Source organism: Osmerus eperlanus, chromosome 8 (genome assembly GCF_963692335.1).
Source record: "Osmerus eperlanus chromosome 8, fOsmEpe2.1, whole genome shotgun sequence".
Classification (NCBI taxonomy): domain Eukaryota; kingdom Metazoa; phylum Chordata; class Actinopteri; order Osmeriformes; family Osmeridae; genus Osmerus; species Osmerus eperlanus.
In genome coordinates, this window is record NC_085025.1 from 15182511 (window position 1) to 15207789 (window position 25279).

General features: G+C 48.2%; 1 protein-coding gene across 3 annotated transcripts in view; it reads right to left on the reverse strand.

The window, feature by feature from the left end:
- Nucleotides 1-25279, reverse strand: part of hivep2a (HIVEP zinc finger 2a) — a 54883-nt gene that overhangs the window by 25417 nt on the left and 4187 nt on the right. For 2 of the 3 annotated variants that reach the window (XM_062467788.1, XM_062467790.1), the window contains exon 2: nucleotides 23952-24013. The gene's annotated coding sequence lies outside the window, so the exon portion shown is untranslated. Of the gene's footprint in view, nucleotides 1-8561; nucleotides 8901-23951; nucleotides 24014-25279 lie in introns of those variants that run through there. The other variant, XM_062467789.1, reaches the window with a different exon arrangement.

The window sequence follows — 25279 nt, forward strand, 5'->3', positions numbered from 1 at the left end:
TTCACTGGCTTCTCAGAATCAGGGCGAGATCAGCAGCCCAGGCAGTAAGACGTCAGTCACATAAAACACATTTCCGTTCTGAGAACTCCCAGGATTTCCACCCAGGACTTTTACGCATTCATCAACACAAACAGTTTCCCTGGCCCTGTCACTTGCTCCCTGCTCCATGTCTCTCTCTCTCTCGTTTGGACTTTTAATGGCTTTCTTTCTCTTCCTCTCTCTCCTCCACCCTCTCCCTTTCTCTTTGTATCTCCTGTTCAGAAGATTAGATAGACTATGCAGTGTTACACATGTAGGGCTCTTAACACAGGGACGAGAACATCTTATCAGTCCTTGTTAGGAGCAGGGTGTCTCAAAAGTGTACGTGTGTGTGTGTGTGTGTGTGTGTGTGTGTGTGTGTGTGTGTGTGTGTGAGACTTGCGCCGGTGTATATGACTCGTCCTAACTCTGACAAATTTTGGACAGGAATGTTGTGAAAGGACAGACATCCAACAAATCAGTCCACATGATGAGAGGAACAAGAGAGGAGGAGAAAATAACCCTTTCTCTGTCTACTCATCTGTCCGTCCGTCGCTGTAGTTCTCTGTTGGCGATAACTAGGCTACTTATGACGAACACACTCACGAATGTACACACACACACACAGGCGCTCACTGCGTTCTACTAGTATAATAATAACAATGACTGAGCTTCAGAGAGCATGAATATTGCAGCTAAGCTAAGCAGAGCAAGAGGGTGTCCCACTTCTCTGGCAACCTGGCTGGCAGGTCTGAATTATACAGCAGGACAATGTCACTCCAGTGAGAGGAGAGGAGTGGAGAGATGAGGAGGGGAGAGGAAAGGAGAGGGGGTGAGAGGAGAGGAGAAAGGAAAGGAGAGAAAGGGAAAGGAGAGGGGAGCGAGAGACTAAGACAATAAAAGAGGGTGAGACAGAGTTAAGAGGAAGGAGAGAGAGGGAGATGGAAAGATGGGAATCTACATTATCAGCAGATAGGATAGAGGATCTATCCTATTTCCTTAGTCCACAAACACACACAGACATAGCCAGACAGTCATGCCTACTAAATCTGTCTGAATGGTTTTGTTTATCCCTCTCTGGTCGACCCTGCCTATTCCTACCCGTGACACCTCACACACCACCTGACAGACACACACCACCACTTTATCAACTAATTTCAGACAGTGGGAGAAGCAATACAGGGAAGTGAAACCCGATTGGCCAATAACCAGAAAGTTGTGAATTGTGTCATCTTTACTGTAAACGAAGCGGTCGTACTGTACACAGGGAGGTTGACACAATCCCTCCCCATCTTAGATCAGCACATCTGTGGGCTCTGACACACGGTACAGGTGTGTAGGGTCACTGAGACAGTCAACATGATTGCACTGGACCAGATTGCTTTTTGCTTTTTGCTCAGTGCTGACTGACTGGTTGACTAACTTGCTGATTGACCAACAAATGACAACCTGAACCTTCAAAGCAATGAAGGCCACTGTATAAAATGCAATTGAATTGATTTAGAATTAGAGAGAGAAGGAAAATGCCTATTATGTGTCCCTGTTGGTGTGTGTGTGTGTGTGTGTGTATGTGTGTTTGTGTCTGAGAGAGCTATGATCAAGGACACACTGGTTTTACACAAATCTCTGCTGTGGCCTTGGTGCTGGCAGGGCGTGTGTGTGTGAGAGCGGGTGTGCGTGTGCGTGCTATGAATGATATAGATGTTCAGGATAAACTACCAACATACTGCTACCTCTGTACCGTGATAATGAGTCCTGGGGGAATGGAAACGCTGTTAGGATTCTGTTTAGGCTTACATCCGCATTCCTTTACCCTGTCTTTCTCTCTCTCTTCTATCTCTCGCTTTCTCCTTCTCTCTCACCTTTTCTGTGTAACTCCTTCTTTCTCTCTGTCTCCCTTTCTCTGTATCTCTCTAGACCTTCCTCTTCCTTCTTTCTCAATCTCTTTATCACTCTTCTACTCACTCATGTACACACCTAGTTCCTATTAGCTCTGAAGAGTCACTGTGTTGCATTGTTCCATGTCTGCCAGTGTTTATGTGTGTGTGTTTGTGTGCGTCTCTGTGTAAAAAACAGCACCAAGGCAACAAGGTCTTCCTCTTAGAGAGCCAGACAGCAGCAGGAGCTCTCTGACACGACAGGAAGTCTTCAGAGAGCACATAGGAAGTGGTCACCCGAAGGACAGAGGCAGAATTCCCAGGGTCTCCCACTATCGCCGTTACAACAAAGACTGAGAGAAACTACAAAACCATTTCCTGTCTTGCAGTGGAAGCCTGTTTCATTCAAGTTTACCAAAACACACACAGTCTACCCTGTGTGTGTGTGTCTATGTCTACACCGGCTGGTAGAGTAGGAAACTTCCAGTGGAAGAAAGCTCCTCAGATTCCATCCTGTTCCCTGAACAACAGAGGATCTGGAACCTTCTTTCTCGCCATGACTAAACACCTCCCATGGAACACACATACACACATAAACACGGACCGACGTGGAACACATAGCAACACGCACACACAAAAACAACCAGACAGGGAACACGGCTATACATACACACAGAAAACTGCCTCATGCCAAACACACAAACAAGGTTTAGTGACTGCTCTGTCTCCCTCCCAACTCCTCCTCTAAAGCAGTCACCAAGCTTGGTGTCCAGAGGGCATTCGCTCTCTTAACCGGCCTCTTTTCTTCCTCCTTCTACAGGTGGAAGAATCCACTCTTGGCTCTCGGGGGTGAAGGGAGTAAGGGGGGTGGGAGTGTGTGTGTGTGTGTGTGGGGGGGTGAGGGGGGGGGGGGGGGGTGGGAACCGGATCTGGAGTTTCCATCCCTCTGTCCCAGCGTTCCGCAACATCACAGATATCGAGTTAGACCTGTGTGTGCGGTTGTGTTTACGTATGTGTGTGTGTGTCTGGGCCTCGTCGCCTGCATCAATAAAAGCCTCATTAGGAACATCTGGAGGTGACGGATTTTCCATGTCTAGAGGGGACAAGGACACACTGCTGCACACACACGCACGTACACACACATACACAGAATAAGGACACGTGCCTCAAGAGGTCCAGTTTACTAGTGTGTGTGCTCCCGATGAAGGGTAAAATGTAGAACTCTAACAAGACCAACAGTTTGACTATCCCTCTGTTCCTCTGGTAACCCTGTGTTCCTATAGTAACCCTCTGTTCCTATAGTAACCCTGTGATTTTATATTAGCCATGTGCGTTCCAGTTTTCAAATGTATTTCTGTCTGACAGACAGAGGTTACTGTAGGGTAACTTAGTGTGAGTGTCAATGTGTGTCAAAAGTACTGTACAAACATGTATGTGTGAATGAATGTGTAGACATACGTGCGTGTGTGTGTGTGTTACAGCACACTGGAGATAGCCCCCTGACGTCTGAGCTCACAATAAAATAGAATGGAATAGAAAAAAATTGAATAGGATAAAGGAGTAGTCCAGTAGAGAAAAGGCCACATGAGTAAAATACCACATTTAACAGAGTAAAACAGTCAGTCTGGGTCAGAGACCCAGACAGTCAGAAAAAAAGAGAGAGACCAAAGCAAGACAAGAAGGCTGTCTGAAAGACCAGAGAGAGAGAGAGAGACCAGTAGACAGACCAGCGATAGAGAACCAGTGTTTGTTTTTTACGGCTATTAAACTGGACATGAAGGGGCCGCCGTTGGCCACGTAAACACCATAAGACAACCACACACACACACACACACACAGCTGCCATAGACAAGAAGGAATTTTCCTCGTTTCGTATAAAATTGATAATAGGACGTGTACGCAGCAGGAATGGAAAATCCGAGGTGCGTTACTAGCTTTCGCATTCCTGACTATCCCCAGACACACACACACACACACACATCTGCTGGGGGACCTCTGGGAAAGCTGTGTGTGTGTGTGTGTGTGTACCATAGTCTCCACGTGGACAACACTGTGATGTTTAATTAGAAAGAGTCCGAAGGGAGACAGACATGACAGCCTGGCTAACAGACAGACAATATGGACAGATATGCAGACCAGTGGGCAGACAGACAGACGTGGGCATACAGACAGACGGACGGACGGTCAGATGGCAGGCAGCCAGAGTGAACAACAGACAGGTAGGACTGTCACTGTGGCAGGTGTAACATTATGATAGTGTGATGAGGTGGTGTGCTTTTGAGTCAGCAGTTATCTTTGTTTTGCTTTATTTCCCCCACCCCTTCCCCTCCCCCACTGTTTGTGTTGATTTCTCACTTTTCCCTCCCTCTCTCTCTCCTTTTCCCTCTCTCGTCCCCTAGCAGACAAAGGCAGTTTCTCTCTCGGCCTCCTCTGCTACTCTCCTCCTTCCAGTTCGGTCAGCTGATCATAAACTAGCTCATAAGACAACACACACACATACACGCACACACATACACATACATGCCAACACACACACACATACATGCACAAACACATGCACACACAACTAGATTGCTCACAACTCAAGCACAACAAGCAGGGGGAACTGCAGACTAACATTCAGAAAGAACACAATGTTGGTCTGCGTAGATACACTACCATACTTACAGTCAGACATACTGTAGGATCTGTGAGCGTACGTGTGTGTGTATGTGGTGACCTGGAGCAGATGACAGGCAGGTTGGAGGTCCAGTGTGACACACAAGTCTGACCTGTGAACGTTTCTCTCGATCTCTACCTGTCACACACACACACACAGACACACACACACACGCACACACTCAGAACAGCCCTCTCACCTCCCTGTGAAGCCTCTCATTTATGCCTCACTCCCTCCTATTCTCCCTCTCTGTCACCCTGCCTCCCACCCTCAGTCCTCCCTCCTCACCTTCCCTCACTTCTTCTGTCCTCCCTCCCTCCTGCCCGGTATGTGTGGTCTAAGCTCGTCACACCTTCTGTCCAGCCCCTCTCAGAGCCAGAGCTTGGGGCATGGCCAGGCTGGCCAGCAGAGACACACACAACATCTCCTGCCACCCCGCATGCCAGCACACCAGGCCCTGAGCTGCCTGACAGGAAGGGAATGGAAGGGATGGAAGAGAGTGTGGAGAAGGAGGGATGGAGGAGGAAGGAAGAAGGATAAGGAGAGGGAGTAAGGTCGATGTCTCAGGCCGACCTAGGCTGAGATACTTTTAGAGAGTGTCGAAGTTGAAAGCGTGAGAGAAGCCTTCAAACGACAGCAGAATGAGTGGGATGTCTATCCAGATTTCAACATCGTTTATCTTTCAATTTGAGTCTATTTAGTGACATTTCAGTGAGATTGCTTCCGTTCCTGTACAATACTTTTGTACAGGAGTGGGCGAATGGGTGTGTGTAGCACTTTAGTACAGTGTGTGTGTGTGTGTGTGCGGGGGTATCCATTCAGAGGTGTATATTGAATGGCTTGGAGGAAGTGGAGTTGCCATGAGTAATAGGAGCTGTGTGTTCACGTTACCTCCTACACAGAGAGAGAGAGGGAGAGAGGGAGGAAGAGAGAGACAGAGGGAGGATAAAGAGAGAGAGAAGGAGAGATATAGGTCAAGAGAGTCAACAGTACTGGAAGGACCACAACACACTGATAAAGAAGCTATTTTGACGCCAACCCAAGCAAGCTTTTTTTTGTGATTGAACACTTTCAGTTCCACACGGTCATTCTAATTTGACCTCTTTGGATTTACATTTACATTTAGCAGACACTCTTATCCAGAGCGACTTACAGTAAGTACAGGGACATTCTCCCCGAGGCAAGTAGGGTGAAGTGCCTTGCCCAAGGACACAATGTCATTTTGCACAGCCGGGAATCGAACCAACAACCTTCTGATTAATAGCCCGACTCCCTAACCGCTCAGCCATCTGACCCCCCCTTTACTTGGATGAAGTCAACTTCGGTTTCACACTTTTTAGAACCCTTTGTTGGCCAATCGAATTTCGTAACTACACATCTGGTAACAAAATTCGATGGGCCAAGTCAAAGGTATTTTCCAAAATTGTCCAAAGTTGGGTAAAGGCAGTCGCCTCCAATGGTAAGAATCATAAAAGAGCACAATAAAACAGAATTAGCACATTTTGAACCTGATACCTTTAGATAACAAGCTTTTGAACACATAACACTTCTAGCTAACACAAGTGCCAAAAATGTCACTTGTGACACAACACAACAATGACTAAATGGTCACGCGAGAGACAGAATTTCAGATACATGCACTGAAAATCGTCTGGTGTATCACATACTGCACGGTATCCGGGCAGGCTATCTCGACATACAGTAAAACGCTCGATACTGGCTCAATATCAGCACCATGACTAACTGCACCGTCACTGTGACCTGGAGGGGGGGAGGGGGGTATGAGGGAGAGGAACAAGGAGATGGAGGTGGAGAGGGAGGGGGAGAGCAAGAGAGAGAGAGGGGGGAGGGAGAGAGAGAAAGAGAGAGAGAGAGAGAGAGAGAGAGAGAGAGAGAGAGAGAGAGAGAGAGAGAGAGAGAGAGAGAGAGAGAGAGAGAGAGAGAGAGAGAGAGAAAAGGAGAAAGAGACAAAGAGACAGAACAAACGGCAAAGGCAGAGAGAGGGACTGAGGAAAAAGAAGGTGGCCGACGGAGACGGGGCAAGCAAGGAAAGGGGAGAAGACTGAGGGAGGAAGAGAGGAGGGAAGGGAGGGGAATACGGTGGAGGCAGAAAGAGAGGAGGAGAGGGAAGGAGAGCGGGAGGACGGCCGATAAAAGTGCTGAGGTGTTAATATTCTTCCTCCTCTTATTCAGACACATGAATGACTCTGGGCAAGGTCACACAGCTCAGGTTAACACACACACGCACGCACGCACACACACACACACACACACACACACACACACACACAAATACAGTGGAGAGCGACAGCAGCCCGAGGCAAACAGCAAACACCAGTAATGTGGAAAAACTAAGTAGGGGGACCCCCCTCTTACTACAAGACCTATTATCCCTTTATACACACACACACACACACACACATACACTCACTATCACATGTACAAGGTGGAAAGTAATCAAATAATAGCAAACAGAAAACAAGTGTTGGGGAATGCTGCAGCCAAACCTGTAGACCATTACCCAACCGTCGGTGTGCCAGAGGGGATATACACACACATTGTGGCTTCATCTTCATCGTCAACACAATTGTTTCAAACCACCTCTGCTACAGCCAGGTTTTCCCTGACTGTCTGCGAGTGCTGAGCAGGGGGAGTCACAGCAACAAACCCAGCAACCGAGTTTGGGAATTAACGTTATTGCATTGTTTTTAGTGCACTCCTCATTCCACAGCTGTCACATAAACATGCTCCTCCTCACAGATCAGATAGAGATAGACAGGCAGAGAGACCTGCGATATAGACAGGCATGTTCGAGAGAAACAGAGAGACGGGTAGAGAGAGTCATTACGGACAGGCAAGACAGAAAGACGTGCGTAGAGGAACGACCTACTGTACAGGCAGGTTAGAGGAAGAGAGAAACAGCATAGAGAGAGAGAGTCAGACAGACAGACAGACAGACAGGCAAGAGAGAGAGAAAGAGAGAGAGAGAGAGAGAGAGAGAGAGAGAGAGAGAGAGAGAGAGAGAGAGAGAGAGAGAGAGAGAGAGAGAGACAGGCTAGAGATAAAGCCATAGAGATGGACAGGTTACAGATAGAGACAGACAGACTAAGCAGAAGACAGGGTGCTAATGTGTTGTTAATGTCTCGACTCTTGTTAGTCAACATTTTTCTCTGGAGAAGTGTGTTTGAGTGTGTGTCTGTGAACAAAACCAGGAGGGTGTCCTTTGGTTAATAGAGGGAACTGACACCCCTGTGTGAGATTGTTAGCTGGCCCCATTATGTTTGTGTGTGTCTGTGTGTGTATATGTGTGTGTGTGCCCTCAGTCAGAGACAAAATAGCATGTGCATCCACACAGCGGGACAAAAAAGAGAGAAACGTTAGTAATCGAGGAAAACATAGAGGAGGGAAGGAAAGAAGGAGAGATAGAGGAGGAGAGACAGAAAGAGAGGGAGAGGTCCAGAGGTCAGGTTATATCACAGGTTTTTGTCTTATCCACTACACTTATAGGAAATGCCTGCCTTGCTAAGCATACATACACAGCTCCTGATATGGGAGAGCTGAGACACACACACACAGAGAAAACACCCACAGGCAGGGATTGACTGCACACACACACGCACACATTGTCAGTCAGCGCTGCTGCATGTTAGGACAACACACAGGAAACACCTCAACGCACTCCCTCCGCTACGCCTGTGTGTGTGCCTGTGCCAGATGCGCTCGAGCCACCGCTGTCATTCCCCTCACCCACACTCACACACACTCACATGTACTGTAATACACTCAAACAACGACAGGACAACAGAACTATCCCTTCTTAACACAAGCACCTGGACTCCCAACCATGATTTCATATACAGTATGAGAGATACAAATAGAGAGAGACAGAGAAAGAGAGAGAGAGAGAGAGAGAGAGAGAGAGAGAGAGAGAGAGAGAGAGAGAGAGAGAGAGAGAGAGAGAGAGAAAGAAAGAGCAAAACGGGACAGAGGCAGAGAAGGAGACCGACCTGTCTGTATCAGCTCCCCTGTCCCTCTCTCCCCTGTTCATCAGAAGCATTCCTGCGCTGTTACAGCCATCCTTCCATCCATTCCTCCGTTTCCCTCTGTCCTTAGATCTCCTCTGACCAGGCTTGGGCGAGATCATCAACCAGCTATCCAGCCAGCTAGCCAGCCAGCCAGGAAGCCCGCTAAACAGCCAGAGAGCCAGACAGCCAGTCAGTCAGCCACACAGTCAGTCAGCCAGCCTGCGAGCCAGACACTGTTGTAGCAAGTGTGTGCTATGCTAGCTATGAGCCCTAGTGAAGCAGGGTCGGTCACCAGAGAAAATACCCAGGCGTGACGCATATCCAGGACTGAAATAGCAATGGGGCCCCTTGAGGGCTTACACAACACACCACGCACAGGATCTTCCTACAGCCCGCTCCTCAGCAGGCTGAGCGTGCACACGCACGCACTTTACACACACACGCGTGCAGGCAGGAGGTAGACAGGCCCTTTCTCCCTCTCTCTGTCTGTTTGTCTTTCCTGTTCTCTCGTTTGTCTTCTTAACCTCTGCCAGTTTGCGCTGTCTTTGAGCACGGCGAGACTGCAAAGAGAGGGTTGGAGAAGGTGAAGAGGCAGAGCAGTTGTGTGTGGTGAGTGTGTGTGTTTGTGTGTGTTAGAAAGCCTTAAGCCTAGTTCAAATTTTGTCAAACTATGTTTGACAAACTGGCCGCCGGTGGGTTTTACCTCAACTTCATCCCAACTTTTAGGTCCATAGGGATGAGTTTGACCAATCAGAACAGATGTTTTACGACTCCAACACAGTAGCCTATCAGTATGTAGCACAGAAATTCAGAGCACGCCCACATTCTGCAGGCAGATCCTAAAAATACGCAATAATGTGAACCTAGCATGGGTGGACCTGACTAGGGGGTGGTCCTCCTGTAGGGTACCTTGAGGGGCAGAACAACACTGTAATAATCACTCCCCCTGCCCCTACACACACACACACACACACAGTTCTCCATAGGTTTCTATTGTTGCCTCCACCTCTCCTCTAGCTGTGACACAGCATTAGGACATCTTAGACATCACAGGAAAGACACACCAGGGTTTAGGAAGGACACCAGCACTAACCTGATTATCTTAGCTGCACAACTAACCCAGTTAGCTCTTTTAAATGCCTACCCCTGTCCCATGCAAGCCAGTGCAGGTCAAATCCTCATGGTTAAATTTAGCCTGCGATGATCCCATTGTTCCTGGGGAATCCTATTTACACATCCCAGAATACCTAACCTCCTTTGACCTACTTATGGGGTAGCTTGGAACACACACATACACAACCCAGAGGCGACCCTGAGATGGCCAGTCATCTAGCCTTTAGCTGGTCTTTAGCTATCTAACAACCTGGGCATTAGCATTAGCTGGTCTTTAGCTATCTGACAACCTGGGTATTAGCATTAGCTGGTCTCTAGCTATCTGACAACCTGGGTATTAGCATTAGCTTGTCTTTAGCTATCTGACAATCTGGAAATTTGCATTAGATAGCCAGTCATCAGCTAGTCTTGGTCTAGACTCTAGACGTTAGATGTTTGCGTTTCCATACTGGAGGCTGGTGATTAACTCCACTTTTGAGACATGCCTGTGGTGCAACACAATGTCATTGGGACAGATCACCCCTCATTGATCACCCTCTCTCCTGGCATCCACCCCGCAATACCCCTCCCCTTCCTACTCCTCACGTGCGAGAGTGAAAACACAGGATCGCAAATCGAACAAGCCACCGGCACGAAAACAAACCCCCAACGTGACATAAACGCTCGCTCCGTTCCGCAGGACAACAGCAGACGAACACAGAGTTAATTGGGATACTTTAATCTTTGCCTCTTTAGTGCATCAATGTTTAATAAGAGGGATGTGTCTGCAGGTCTTCCTGGCCTTCGGGGATCCTGTTCCAGATCCTGATATCTTTATCAAAGAGCTTTCCCGTTAACTCGGATTAATTAAGTATCCACGGCGATGCCAGAACTTGCATCATATGCGCCCCAGTGGCTGATGGGTAAAGTTGAAGTCATATAATATTCTTTTGAACCGATTTACATCACCGCTTCCACAGGGGCTTCGTTTAAGAGCCTGAAAGACATGAAAGTGATGTTTCCTTCTGGTGGCAATAGAGACACACACATGCACACACACACATGGACAGTGTGAAGAGATGGCACAGCTAGGACAGACATGGACAAATGTGAAACTTCCTGTGAAGAGCACAGAAAGGGGGAGGAGGAACCGTTTTAAGCAATCACGCTGTTATATTTGGGCGTCACGGCAAGGACTGAATACACACACACACAAACGCACTCGTTGACAGACACACATCAACGCACTCAAGCCCAAAACACAAAAACACACAAAAGCCTAAACACGTACACACGTTACGATGTTATGTGAATTAGCCAGAAGTGCTGGTCTAAAAAGAGCAGAGCAACATGTAATCCAACAGCTTGGTAACTGGAGCAGAGAATCAGGGAGGAACCTTGTCTGGAGAGATTCACTACTCCAAACAGCCGAAAGAAAGAATACCCTACAGCAGAAGAAGCAACACAAACACACACAGCCAGACATATAGTGTTTACATATATAGTACTTACATATTAATCCATACAGTGCCATTTTGTTTTTGTTTGTGTGTGTACAGTATGTCTGTGTGTGTGTACGTTTGAGTGTGTGTGAATGTGTGAGCCTGCCCTTGGGTGAGTTTCTAAGTTGATGTCACGACCAGATTCGACCCTTGACACTAGGATCTCCCAGCAGCCCCTGGGGCAGCGGGAGGCACTTTGACAGAACGAAAACGAGAGAGAGAGAGAGAGTAAGTGAGAGGGACTGAGGGAGGGAGAGCGAGAGGAAGAGAGAGGGAGGGGGTTGGTAGAGGAGGAGGAAACTAGAGAAAGAAAGAGATAGAAGAAGGGATGGAGAGGAAAGAGAAAGGGGAGGAAAAAGTGAGAATAAGAGAGAGGAGATAAAAGATGCGCGGCTCTACTCAGCGGAGAGCGAGGGAGGGGGAGCCTGCCCCGGCGGGGATCCAGTTTAGTGTTACATAACCCTGCCTGCCCTCGCCCCGGCTCAACCGGCATGTTTTCCACTAGACCCCCTGTCACACACACACACAGCTGTCCCCGATTCCAACAGTGAAAACAGATTCCCAAAGCAAATTCTCTCTCAATGTCACTCCCTAAAGCCCCCCTCTCTCTTTCTCTCTCTCTCAATGTCACTCCCTCCCTCTCTCTCTCTCTCTCTCTCTCTCTTTCTCTCACTCCCTCTTTCTGGCCATGTCGTCCTGTCATTCCCTGGAGTACTCATGTTGCCCCCAGCACCTGTTGCCCCTGGCGAGATGTGTGTGCTACACACACACACACACACATACCCTGGGGTAGTCCCCCCCCCCTCCTCCTCCAGTGTCAGCTTGCTTCCCTGGCCCAGACAGCCAGCCAGGCAGCTCTGGTTACCCAGCCAGGACTGGAACACATCAGCTGGGCTAGCATGGGGGGCTTCCCAAACACAAGACCCTGCTGGGCACGTACGCACACACCCACATGTTGTCAGCAAACACACAAACGCACGCCCCTGCCAATAAAAAACTCCCCCTGCCCTGCCTCACACATACACACTGTGATCTTCACACACACATAAGCGTTGCCCCCACGCCCACACACCCATATGCCACCCCCCACCCTTACACATGTTGGTGCAGGTGACTGTCAGAGAGACAGCAAACTGGGGGTACCTGGGTTCAACACTCATTACAACTACCACTGGGGTTTTACTAGCTAGAATCTCAAACCATACAGGGTTACCTCCTTTTAAGAAACTCTTATGGATGGATGGATGGATGGATGGATGGATGGATGGATGGGTGGATGGATGGGTGGATGGGGAGATAAATAGATGGGTGGGGAGATGGATGGATGGGTGAGGAGATGAATGGATGGATGTATGGGCGGGTAGGAGAGAGGGAGGTACCCGTGGCTTGATAATCAGGTCATGTGCCACCATGTTTATCCAGGGTGGGGGCAGATGGCGGTGGGAACATGTGGCTGGTGCTAATTGGGATGCGTCATCATCACACATCTCAGCTCGACAGCTAATTAACCCAATCTGTCAGGTTCAGGGGTCTATTTGTAGACTACGTCTACAAGTTATGGCGGGGTGTGTGTGCGTGTGTGTAGGATTGTGAATACTTGTTGATGGAAGTCAAAATGGAAATGCCAATGTCAACCTTGTTGTCTGTAGAATTGTCTGCCTGCCCGTCTGTCTGTGTCAAATTGACATCCTGTCTGTCTCCCTGCCTCCCTGTCTCACTGCCTCTCTGTCTCCCTGCCTCCCTGTCTCACTGCCTCCCTGTCTCCCTGTCTCCCTGTCAGTCTGTCTGACTGCCTGTCTGAGTCAAGCCAGTTCAAGCGAATAATATTTGGGGCTACCCACTTGGATGTTCCAGTATGTATGTGTGTGTGTGTTTCAACCTTTCTCTCCACTCCCTAAGGCACAGCTGACAGTACCCAGACCAGGCTAGATAACATACTGTACATACACCAAATAACACCCCGCTCAAGGCACACACACACCCACGCAGCAACAGGGCACACACACACATAGACACACAAACACACAATGGGGATAATGTTGTGATGACTGGAAATAGAATAACCATGCTTGACCCTCCATCAGAAAATGTCATGGCAGATTGAAGTACAATACAGTCACATTGCCTCAGTCCTTGAGGCACAAAAATGTTTTCCAAATTCAAACAGTTTGTGCATATTCAGTAAATTATATTCTAACAAACAATATACTATGTAGAAACGTTTTCCATTTGTTTTCATCAAATTGGTCTTTGTGTAGGGGGTTTGGGTACTGTAAAGTGTTGGACTGGTCTAATCCATCTACACACCTGAACACTCTGAACACTAAACACCACAACCCTGACCTCTGAACTATAGAATGTTGTTACACAGGAATGGAGCAGCTGGGGCCTCGGTTGTCTTTAAGACCAACAGGTTCCTGGTTTGTTCTGACTCATCTTATCACATCAGAACAAAACAGCTTCTATATCTCTCTCTCTATCTCTCTTTCTATCTCTCTCCCTCACACACAAACACGCAAACACATACCCACACACAAACGCTACCAGAAAACCTCATATTCCCAAACAAAACTCTGTTTCCATCCCAGATGAGCATCCTATATATTCACTCTCTAACGAGGAGTGCAGCACTGTCCCTGTTTATGTCTCTGAAAACGACTCCCCTCTGGCCCACTTCTAATCCCTTCCACTGTTGGGACGTTTAAGCGTGACTCAACGCTTTTTTATGGAATTTTCCAGAAAGTCTTCCGGAAACAAGGAAACGTGTGGTTGAACCTGGCTCCTGTGCTAAACAACCTGATAAGATGTTGATTTTTGTGTTTACTGGCAAGGTCTTTTGTGTCATCGATGCATAAACAACAACAGCCCTTACTGGAAGACATTCCTTTTTGTTGTTGTTGGTATAACACTGCTTGGACCAGAGAAGCTTTATAAACACATTCCATCATGTCAGAAATGATAAGTAGATAATGTGTTCAAATGGAATTCAATTAATGGAATTAAGAGAGCACTTGTTCAAAAGCAAAAAAAAAAACTAAAACAACCACTCCACCAATGGGGATCCTATTAAATAACGAATAATAACTGACGGTTATCGGTGACGTTTCCCTGTTAGCTGTCAGCTCAGCTCAAAAGCTCTAAAGTTAGAGAGCAGATCCCAGGTCCACCTCTGCATCATCCTCTTCTTACCCTTCGTTTCATTCCGCCCCTCCCTGTCTCATTCGGGCACTGACACCCTCGCCCACGCCTCTGTCTCTTCCCTTCAACTTAAGACAAAAGACTACAGCTGATCCATAATTCAGCTGAGAGAATGCATCAAAATTTATTTTTAAACTGTTTTTGTTCTACCCTTATTCCACTCTAGGAGTTATCTACAGAACTGTGTATGCATATATCGTTATGTAGGATACAATATACTGTAGGAAGCAGCACAGACAGGGCACACACACGCATGAAGAAACACACACAGGTACACACATGCAGAAACATACAAACAAACAGACACACACATACATAGAGGCACACAACACACACACACATTCAGACACAACGACACACAAACAAACAAACAGACGTACACATACATACTCACGTACACACAGATGCACACACAAACACACAGTGCATTGTCACTGAGTGTGTCTTCACAGACCTACGCAGGTAGAGCCCATCATCCCCACGCACGCCCCCACCCCCACGGCCCCGCTCTCACCCTGGCAACCCGAGAGGGGTTGCCAAATCAGGGACTAAACACAGGGCCAACACCCACCCTGACACCCCCCAAAACAGCCTCAACACACCATCAAATACGTATCCTGTTACATAAGGCTTATATAATGCAACCCTCTGCCCTCCCCCAAACTCCTCAGGACCCATTGCCCAGCATTGCTGAGATCAACCACTAATGAAGAGGGGAGAGGAGAAGAGAGGGAGGGGAGGGGAGAGGAGAGGGGAAGAGAGGGAGGGGAGGGGAGAGAGAAGTTAAATTTAGCCTTCCTCAGCCCCACCAGCCCCCCCAAGGCCATCTGAGGAACAGGAGGCAGGGAACAGTGGGGGGTTCCGGAGGTACCGCAACTAAGAGTCTGGAGGAAGGAGGGGATCTGAGAGGGGGAAGAGAAGAGAGGAGAGGAGCGGAGAGGAGAGGAGAGGAGAGGAGAGGAAAGGAAAGGAAAGGAGAGGAGAGGAGAGGGTGTCATGAAAAGGAGGGATGAGGAGGAGAGGGGAGGTGAGGAGAGAGGGGGGATAAGTAAAATGCAGAGCTTTGCATTGTTGGAACTGAACAAAACTGCAGACTACGTGGAGAGAGGGAAAAAGAAAGAGCTAGAGAGAGTAAAAAAAGAGAGGCACCTGTGAGGACAACAATAGAATACCTGCCCACAGAGCTTCTATCTGGGTGTGTGTACCCTGCAGTCCCTACTGGAGACACAGAGGGCCTCATGTACTAACGCTTTTGCGCCCACTTCAGGCGTATTTTTTTTGCAATTTGCGCGTAAAAGCATGGCGAGGTGTGTACAAATATGCTGCACCGAGGTAAAAGCGCACACTACCTGTCGCGGGAACCGAAAATGGCAAATTGCGCTTTTCCATGTCATGCATATGCATTCACGGGAGGGTCAAGGGGAAAGTGGGAGTTTCCCATAAAGAGATGGGAGGGCAAAACAGTCATCGCCGTTTTGACTTTGGTGGCTGATCCATGATAGAAAGAGAGAAGGAGGTCCATTCAATTGTGTGTTTAAATGCTCGCAATGCACGGTATAGTTGGCAGATAAAGGCGCTAATAACGCTACGTTTGCAAATGTTCGTACATGAGTCCCAGAGAGTGTGTTTGGGGTCCAACACTCTGACCAGAACTCCATGTCTGAACAGCCACCCTCGCACCCTCACCCTGGTCTAATGACAGATCTATGACATATGACATTTGTGTTCAGACCAGGGAGGCCCAGGTTCAAAACCCCCAGGGGGAGGCAACAGAAGAGAGGAGAGGAGGGAGGAGGATGCCATGCAAAGCGGACACATTGGCCCCTCCCACGTGGCTTGTTTGGAGCGACCCCACCCCTGATGATGAACCGTGCACCATGCAACATGGGAGAACGTGTGAGTTAGTGGAGGGGTGGAGTGCTGACAGCAGACAAGAAGCTGGATTTAGAGCTCTGAGGGAAGGAGGAGAGGGTGGGGGAGAGGGGAGGCGGTGGGAGGATGGAGGGGAGGAGGGAAGGCTGCCAACACGACAGATGGAGGGACAGAAAAGGACAGATATGAGATAAAAAGACGAACCTGCAGATTTGCTTCCAACTGTACCTTCACGCCTGCCAATGTACACACACACACACATAAACACATACACACTCACACACCACATGCGCACAAACACCAGTACGCAGGGAGTCAGGTGGCTGAGCGGTTAGGGAATCGGGCTAGTAATCTGAAGGTTGCCAGTTCGATTCCTGGCCGTGTCAATTGACGTTGTGTCCTTGGGCAAGGCACTTCATCCTACTTTCCTCAGGGGGGAATGTCCCTGTACTTACTGTAAGTCGCTCTGGATAAGAGCGTCTGCTAAATGTAAACACATACACACACACATGTACATGTATGAAAAACACAGCGGGAATATTTTAGGAAATTGTGGGAGGCATGATCACAAACTTCCTATGGAGAAGTACATTTAAATCCCCGGCAGTCTATGCTGACCAAAGATTGTGTTTGTGCAGACAGAGGAATTATTTCTTAAAATACACCCTGTTTTTCTTGGTAATAAGCTGAGAGTAAATGATGGTCACTTCGAAATGGAAGACATCCCTTCCTGTCTGGGTGGTGATTAGGTTGAGGCAGTACTGAAGAGAAGAGAAGATGGGAGGAATAGGAGTGGAGTGGAGGATAGATGAAGAGAAGAGCAGGAGAAGATAAGGAGAGGAAAGAAGTGGAGATGAGGAGAGGAGAGCCAGTCTTTTCTCTGCAGCACCATATGCAGCGTGGGCTGCTGGGAGCACCACACACCTGACACAAAGACCTCACACTTCCTCAGCCCTGCTACACAACAACAGTCTGTGTGTGTGTGTGTGTGTGTGTGTGTGTGTGTGTGTGTTTGTGTGTATTTATAAACGTGGTGGTGCGTTTGCGAGATTGCAAGTTTGCAAGTGTGCCTGCAAGCCTGAGTGTCTGTGTGTGTGTAAGGAGCTATGCTGCATCCTGTCACCACAGGAAACAGGTGAGTGGTGGGAGGAAGTGATGATTGACACACCAGCCTCTCCCCTCCTCCTCTCATCCACTCCTCTCTCATCCTCTCCTCTCATCCTTTCCTCTCATCCTCTCATCCTCTCTGGATAAAACCTGTTTATAAATATCAAAAGAAGATCCCTTCCAAGGAGAACACACAAGGAAAGGCAACCATTTTGGCTGTGAGCTCACACCAGGGGTCGGGACGCGTGACGGGGCCAAAGCAAAGGAACAGGGGATGGGTGGATTGGTGGAACCAGAAAAAAGATGGGGGTATGGAAAGTGGCGGAGAAACCTCTTGGCATGCGGTGTCTGTTGGATGAAACCTCCTGACATGCTGAGGACTGCGGATCAAGGGGTGGACTTGGAGACACACACACGCGCACAAACACACACACACACACCCTTGTCAGTTCCGGTCTGTATTTGCTTCATCTCCTACTTCAGAGGTGAAATGTTCAGTCAATGAAAGTCAGATGCTACATGTTTTCAGGTCATTAGAGATTTAAGACTTTGCCTTTGATGCTGTTGGGGAGGCTGGGGCTCAGAGCTAATGCCCTGCCAGCTAGCTACCGCTAGCTAATCCTAGGAGATCCAAATGGCATAAGATCCGCTAGGTGCTAGCTAGCTATCATCATCTAATCCCAGGAGATGTGAATGGCATAAGAGGCGTTAGAAGCTAGCTAGTTAATGTTAATCCTGAAAGCAACCTAATCCCCTTGCTACACTGAAATGTCAATATGAGGTGATAGGCCTAACACTGGATTGAGGAGACGAGATGAGATTGTGGTTAAGCGATCTTGGGTGCACTAAGCTAACGACTCGATACAAGATGCTGTTAGCACCCTCACATGAACTGGTAGCAACACCGGCATTGTCCTGGTGTCCTATCTCTCTGGGATTGGCAACGCCTTGGTCTGGTCTGAAGCACTTCATCTGAAAATGCAGGTCAGATTAATCCGTTTTACACTGTGAGGTCTGATTAGCTAGTGGCCGAAAGAAGACGAGAGCCATTATAATCTCATAACTGGGGTCAACGAGTGAGGACACACTTAACATTCCTTTCTATCACACAACACACACACACAAGTGTGCGTGTACGTACGCGTACACACACAACACAGCATACGCCTACGTGGCCTTGCACGCCATGTGTCCACCATGCCAGGCCTCGGTAACCAAGGACACGCTTCCAGTGGGAGGACAGGAAATTATGTCAGAGCTGTTATGTGGGTGGCAGGCATGTGTGTATGTGTGTGTGCGCACAGCAGCCCTGTGCCATTCATATACAACTCCATCAGTTGTGAATGTGTGCTCTCTCTCCTCTCTCCACCATTCTCTGACAGGCCAGGCCAAGCTAAGTGCTGCAAATTGGTCACCTGCTGATCTCTCTCTCTCTCCCCCTCTTTCTCCCTCTCTCTCTCCCATAGAAACAGTCCTCCGTTCCAGCCAGGAAAATCATATACCTCTGCCTCTCCGTCGCACTCTTTATCATTGCCTTCCTCTTCTCCTCCTCCCTCTTCCGCCCCGCCACCCCTCTCTCTGCCTCCCAGCCTTCTCTTAGAGAGAGAGAGAAACATTTAAAAGTATGAGAGGAATGTGCAATAGGAAGCAAAGGACTGACAGTGAGGAAATGAGGGAGGGAAAGAAACAGTTTATAGAGAAAGATGGAGCAAAGGATTATAAAAGAGAAGAAAACAGAAGACAGAGAAAGAGAGCGACAGAGAGAGAGACAGAGAGAGAGAGAGAGAGAGAGAGAGAGAGAGAGAGAGAGAGAGAGAGAGAGAGACTGATGCCATTTGCTCTTTTAAGAGTGTGGGCGGATTGAACGAGGGATTTAGTCACTGCCTGGCACAGCTGTGGGCACCAGGGCACCAACTGGTGTGTGTGTGTGTGCGCGTGCGCGTGCACACACCGGGGCACCAACTGGTGCCACACAGACCTCACCACCTGCTTCATGGCAAGGAGAAGGAAGGAGGGAGGGAGGGAAGAGAGGAGAGAGAGAGAGAGAGAGAGAGAGAGAGAGAGAGAGAGAGAGAGAGAGAGAGAGAGAGAGAGAGAGGAGGGAGAGGGAGGGAAAGGGAGAGAGAGAGAAACGGAAAGAGGAAGGAAAGGGGAGGGAGGCCAAGGCCAAAAGAGCCTGTGTGCAATCACTCAACACCCACTTGACCTCGTTATCTCCTCCCCCAACCTCCTTTCATCCCACCCTCCTCGTCCTCTCTCTATCTCCATCCTCCCCTCCACCTCAACTAGTCTCACAATTACTCGGCTGTTTTTATGAAGTTCTTTCGATTCATTTCCTTAGAAGCCCCATAGAGGTGTTGACATGATCAATCGTGCTGCAGGTTCAGCCACAGTATAAAATTGAGGTAACTGAAATCAACAACAAAAAAATAGCATCCTGACTATTTTGATAGCTAGACATACAACTCTCTAGATTGGCTTGTGCCCGTCAGGGTCAAAGTTCAAATGATAACTCGATGTGGTTGTGTCCGTTGACAAAAACGATGACAGACGCTCTTGGCATTGGCTGACCGTGACCATCATCATCGTCATCATCCTCAAAAATTCATACTTCCATCCAGCGCTCTACACATCCATCCTCTTTTCTTTCTGCTCAAGTATGAATCCCTTCCTCCTGCTATGCGGAAGTCACTAATGCAGCAGCATCATTTACCTAACAAACCCGATCCCCCTCTCTTACTGGAATACCACACTCACAAATACCCTTGTGTGCGAACACACACTCAAAGCGCACACACGTACATACAGAGAGGCACACCCAAATGTCTGTACACACGCACACAAATGCTGTCCAGGCGCTTTCCATGTGTTTTGACTAGGGACACAGCTTCAGCCCAGGGGCTTGTGGGTAGGAAACAGGAACAGCACCTCAGGGTTGCTGTCCTCTCCTAGCTACTCACATTCAAATGTTCTGTTATCTCCCCTGTACACTGTGTTTGTGTGTGTGTGCATGTGTTTGTGTGTATTTGTTGGGGTGTGTGTGTGTTGGTCTGTGTGTGTGAGACCTCACAGTTCTTTATCATCCTGAATTCAGCGTGAGGAGGACGAGGTAGAGTATCAATGTTTGTGTGTGTATGTGTGGGTTGGTGTGTGTGTGTGTGTGTGTGTTTGCACAGCCAAAAGGATAAATAGTCAGCACCATCTACTTACTTGAACACATCCATTTATTTGTGGCTAGACTGGCAGCTATAAATTCTTAATGTATCCAATCAATAGAGAGTGTGTTCAGCACCGAGAGTGTGTGTGTGCATGCATGTGTTTGTGTGTGTGTTTTGAGGCGAGAAAGGGGGGTTGCCTATTTAGTTCCCTAACACCGTTGCTGTGATAAGCAGGCAAATGATCAACACACACACATACACACACACAGCAGACAAACAGCAGACTTGCGTGTCTTTTTTATTCTGATAGTGCCAAATTTAGAACCCCCCCCCACACACACACACACACACCCCGCCTTCTGTTCTTCAGGGGGCAAACATTTGGCCACAGCTGTTTCCCAGTGCAAGCACTCCTCTGAGCCGTGTACATGTGTGTGTGTATATGTGTGTGTGTGTGTGTGTGTGTGTACGTGTGCACCATATTCTTACACTCCCCATCCGAATCCATCAAGGACAAAGCTTGAGTTGGTGGCGAGAGGGTTCCCATAGTAACGGAAAATGCGTTTTCTACTTTGGTCTCTTTCTCTTCCCGTGTCTATTGTCTAGTACACTGGAGCTCCTGTAATAAAAGAGCCAGCGAGCTGGCCAATCTGCCAGCTTCATTTAAGTAATTTCCTTACTCTACAGCCAATGGCAATACTGGGTTGCTTACAGCAGTTGTTTGGCTGGCCGGTCTGGAGATTCATGTTCTTTTTCAGTATAGCCAAAGTGGTTTGGAAGAAACCTTGTAAGATGAGTAGGTCTCCTCCCATTAGACCAAGAGAATACCGAAGAGACTCCAAACCTCCTCTGCTACAGATCTTCATCAGAGTCTTGTTGGTCACAGACTGTGAAGCTTTGGTCTAATGTGACTAGGAATATATATTTTGTGACAAACCATTTGTGGTCTTCATTAAACACACGCATGCACACACACATACACAGCAACCTCTCCTGTCATCTTTAACTATCTCTGAAAACCTAAATCACCTTTTGCCTAGAAAATGTAGGCGGGACTGCACCCGTCTACATCAAGTCTCTCCTGCAGCCTTACACCCCCACCCGTCACCTACGGTCTTCTTCAGACAACCGCCTGGTGGTCCCACCGCTCAAGACCGCCCGGTCCCAACACAAGCTCTTCTCCTGTCTGGCCCCCCAGTGGTGGAATCAACTCCCCACCTCCATCAGAGACACTGACTGTCTCTCCACCTTCAAGAAAAGGCTCAAGACGCACTTGTTCCGGGAGTACAACGGTACTTAGGAATGGTTCGCTTGACCCGATGTTAGTTTCCTCAAGGATCACAATGACTCTTGCTCAGAGACTTGTTGCTCTTGTGGTTAGTGGTAACTGATTTAAAATTGTTTGTACTCGCTGTGATATATTGTTTTTTATTATTGTTGCTTGTCTTTTTTTTCCACAGGTACACTTGCACTTATAGCAGTTCATGTTGTTTAATTGTAACTTGTTTAACTACATGCTCGTATGGTTCTTCCCTTTGGCACTTACTTTGGTTGTTCACAATGTGTGCTTCATGTTTTGGCTACTCGCAATGTTTTGTGGCTATCTCGTTGTTATGATCAGTGACCTATGCACTTTGTAAAGCTCTCTCTTGGAAGTCGCTTTGGATAAAAGCGTCTGCTAAATGAATAAATGTAATGTAAATGTAGAAAAGACATGTCTGGAAGCAACACTAAATCACAGCAGGGAAGGAGAGGAGGAGAGGAGCAGAAGTGGGGCTGGGAGGGGAGGGGATCCAATTTAGTCTGCTGCTCTGCTGACTGATACAGCAGCCATCCTGGTTGGGGTTAGAAACAGGAGACTTGTGTATGCTAAGCTAACATCACATCCAACACAGTTGAAGCAGTTCAATCATTTAAATTATAATTTATGTTGAGCCCCTCAGTTTCAATGCAAATTAGCTGCCACTATGTCCTCTGACAAAGCATCAGAGGTTTTCAAATACACTATGAATCGAAAACGCAATTGTCAAGTACCTATTACAGATGAACACATTTACATTCTGATTCAATATTCACTTAACAAAAAACATGAAAACGTTGTGCAGAAGCGTGACTTCGTCATTTGGCTCCTCTTTTGAGCGAATGCTAAACATGAGAAAAATGAAGCTCCAAAAATCTCCTCAGGTCTGAAGCTCCCATTGGCGAGACAGACGTGAAAACCCTTTTTGTGTGACTCAGTCATACCAACAGCCCTTCACCTTGACATTAAGAAAATAAACAGTTACACATGCTGGATGCTTCTATAAGGCACGGGGGATGGAGAAAGGTGCCGTGGAAGCTTTGAGAAGTGTGAGGAGTTGCAGACTGAATCCACGCCGTCTGAGAACAGCTTGTGCAATCAGTGACTTTCCAACCTGCCTCAGCACCCTGTTTCTGCCGCCCACACAAGTACCCTCACGCCTCAACACTTGCATGTGCACGTGCACACACACACACATGCACAAAGTAATGGTGGCTCAGTGGCAGACAAATCTTTAGAACTCTCTTCTCAGACCGTTTTAAGTCTCCCTTCTTTGCACAGACACACACACAAACATGGGCCCCCACCCCGGTGTTGACAGCTGACACACCCCGCACACTCTCACTTCCTGTGTGCAAGCTGACAACGAGGAGTGTCACATTCTCACACACACGCACACACACACCAAGGCATAGACGCAAACTGGTTGTGGTCCTTATCAGACTTTTTTACATGTATATCTGTTCACAGCCTCTGACACCCTCTGTGAAAATGAGAGCATCAACCCGTAGACACACACACGCACCACCTCCTCAGCAGCCATCTATGAAGACATAGAGATACAGGACATCATGAAAACACATCTCAGGTCATCCTTCACAGAGACAGCAGACAGACACAGGAAGAGGAACTGACACAGTGGTGACACACACAGACCCCCCCACACACACGCACATACAATATGCAAATACAAACAGTACTTTTGCAACTGTAGAGTACATCCACACAAATATGACAGCATTAGCAGAATAACCAGTCTTGGTGTTGTTACAGGGTTACACATCACATACAACACATATATCAGCCATATATGTGCAAAGATTGTGCTGCATTAAGCTACAGTAAACCAGAACGGTGGTTACAGTTATGGTGAGAACAGACTCATTCTCCAAAGCGACACATACTTAGCCCTCCTCACTCCTTTCTTCCCTCGCCCATCCTTTCATTCTCACACACACAAACCAGACAAAGGGCCCATCTAAATCATGGCATTCTACATTTTAAATGTAGAATATGTCTCATGGACTCTGTCCAAATGCCAAATGAATTGAACTCCCATAAGTACATCCCCAGACATACAGACAGATAGACAGATATATAGACAGATAGACAGATAGATAGATCGATCGATAGATAGACACACCTGCGGTTGTTTGACTTTGGCTGGTCTTGGCTGGTCCTGGTTCACTAATCCAGACACACCCCCTGCAGAGCAAGGATAGACAAAAGAGAAAGCGACAGAGAGACAGGGAGAGAGAGGGAGAGACAGACAGAGAGGGGGGAGGGAGAGAGAGAGAGAGAGAGAGAGAGAGAGAGAGAGAGAGAGAGAGAGAGAGAGAGAGAGAGAGAGAAAGAAAGAGAGAGAGAGAGAGAGAGAGGGGGGGGGGGGGGGGAGAGACAGGGGGGGAGGCAATGACAGAAAGGGTCTGTTAGGAATACATCACATGTTGTATTGGTTACAATTGTGCAAACACACATATGCACACACACTTACACACACACACTGTATATACACAAGTCAGACACTGTGAATAAATAATATACACTTCAGTGTAAGAACTGCTGCAGGATCTTTCACGTTAGAAACAACAATGAACTCGGTCAGACCACACACACCACTAAACTAGAACATTTAACTCTGGAGTTTCTGCCCTCCTCCCCTTTCTCTGCTCCACTCTCTCATCCCTCCTCCTATCCCCTTCCCTCTGTGCTGTCCCTCTCCACCCATCTGCTCCTCTCCTCCTTCCCCCTCTCGGTTTGCTTCATCTCCCCCTTCCTCCTCCCCTCTTCCCCCCCCCCCCTTGTCCACCCCTCTGCCCTCTGTCGTCCCCTCCTGATGTCATCCCACCCCCATCACAGAGGACAGAGAGGTGACGAGGACAGCATGGCCACACAAGCAGGAAAACACCCACAAACACGTGCACATACACACGCGCCGCTGGCAATGTCCCGCTCTTCCTCTCTCTCTTTGATCTCACCCTTCGACTCTCTCCAGACATTGTCCAGAATCAACACCACCCCTCCCGACACATACACACACACACCACCTGCCCTAGCCCCTACCTGCCCACCTGACAGCGCTTCCTCAGCTTCCCTCCGGTGTGTGTGAGAGTGGGGGGGGGGGGTTAGAGGGGGGGTTTCTCAGTCTCAGTCGCCGAGCCGAAACAAGTCTCTGCGCTTGCTGCTCGCACACTCTGACGAGGTGAACAGCTTTTTCCCATCTACCGTATGCAGCTCTCTCTCTCTCTTGCTCTCAAAGGCGGGACTACAGGGAAATAAAACATTTTCCTCAGCACAAAAATACGCTCTCAGATTGGCTGGAGGGCAGGTGCAAAGGTGCCAATCCCAACAGTTCGGCGGCGTGCATTGGCTGGCTGGGTAAGCGAACATGAAAATAGGTCTCAGGTGAATCCACTGCTGCAGAAACCAAAAGAGAGGCAGAGAGAGAGTGTGTGTGTTTGTGTGTGCCAG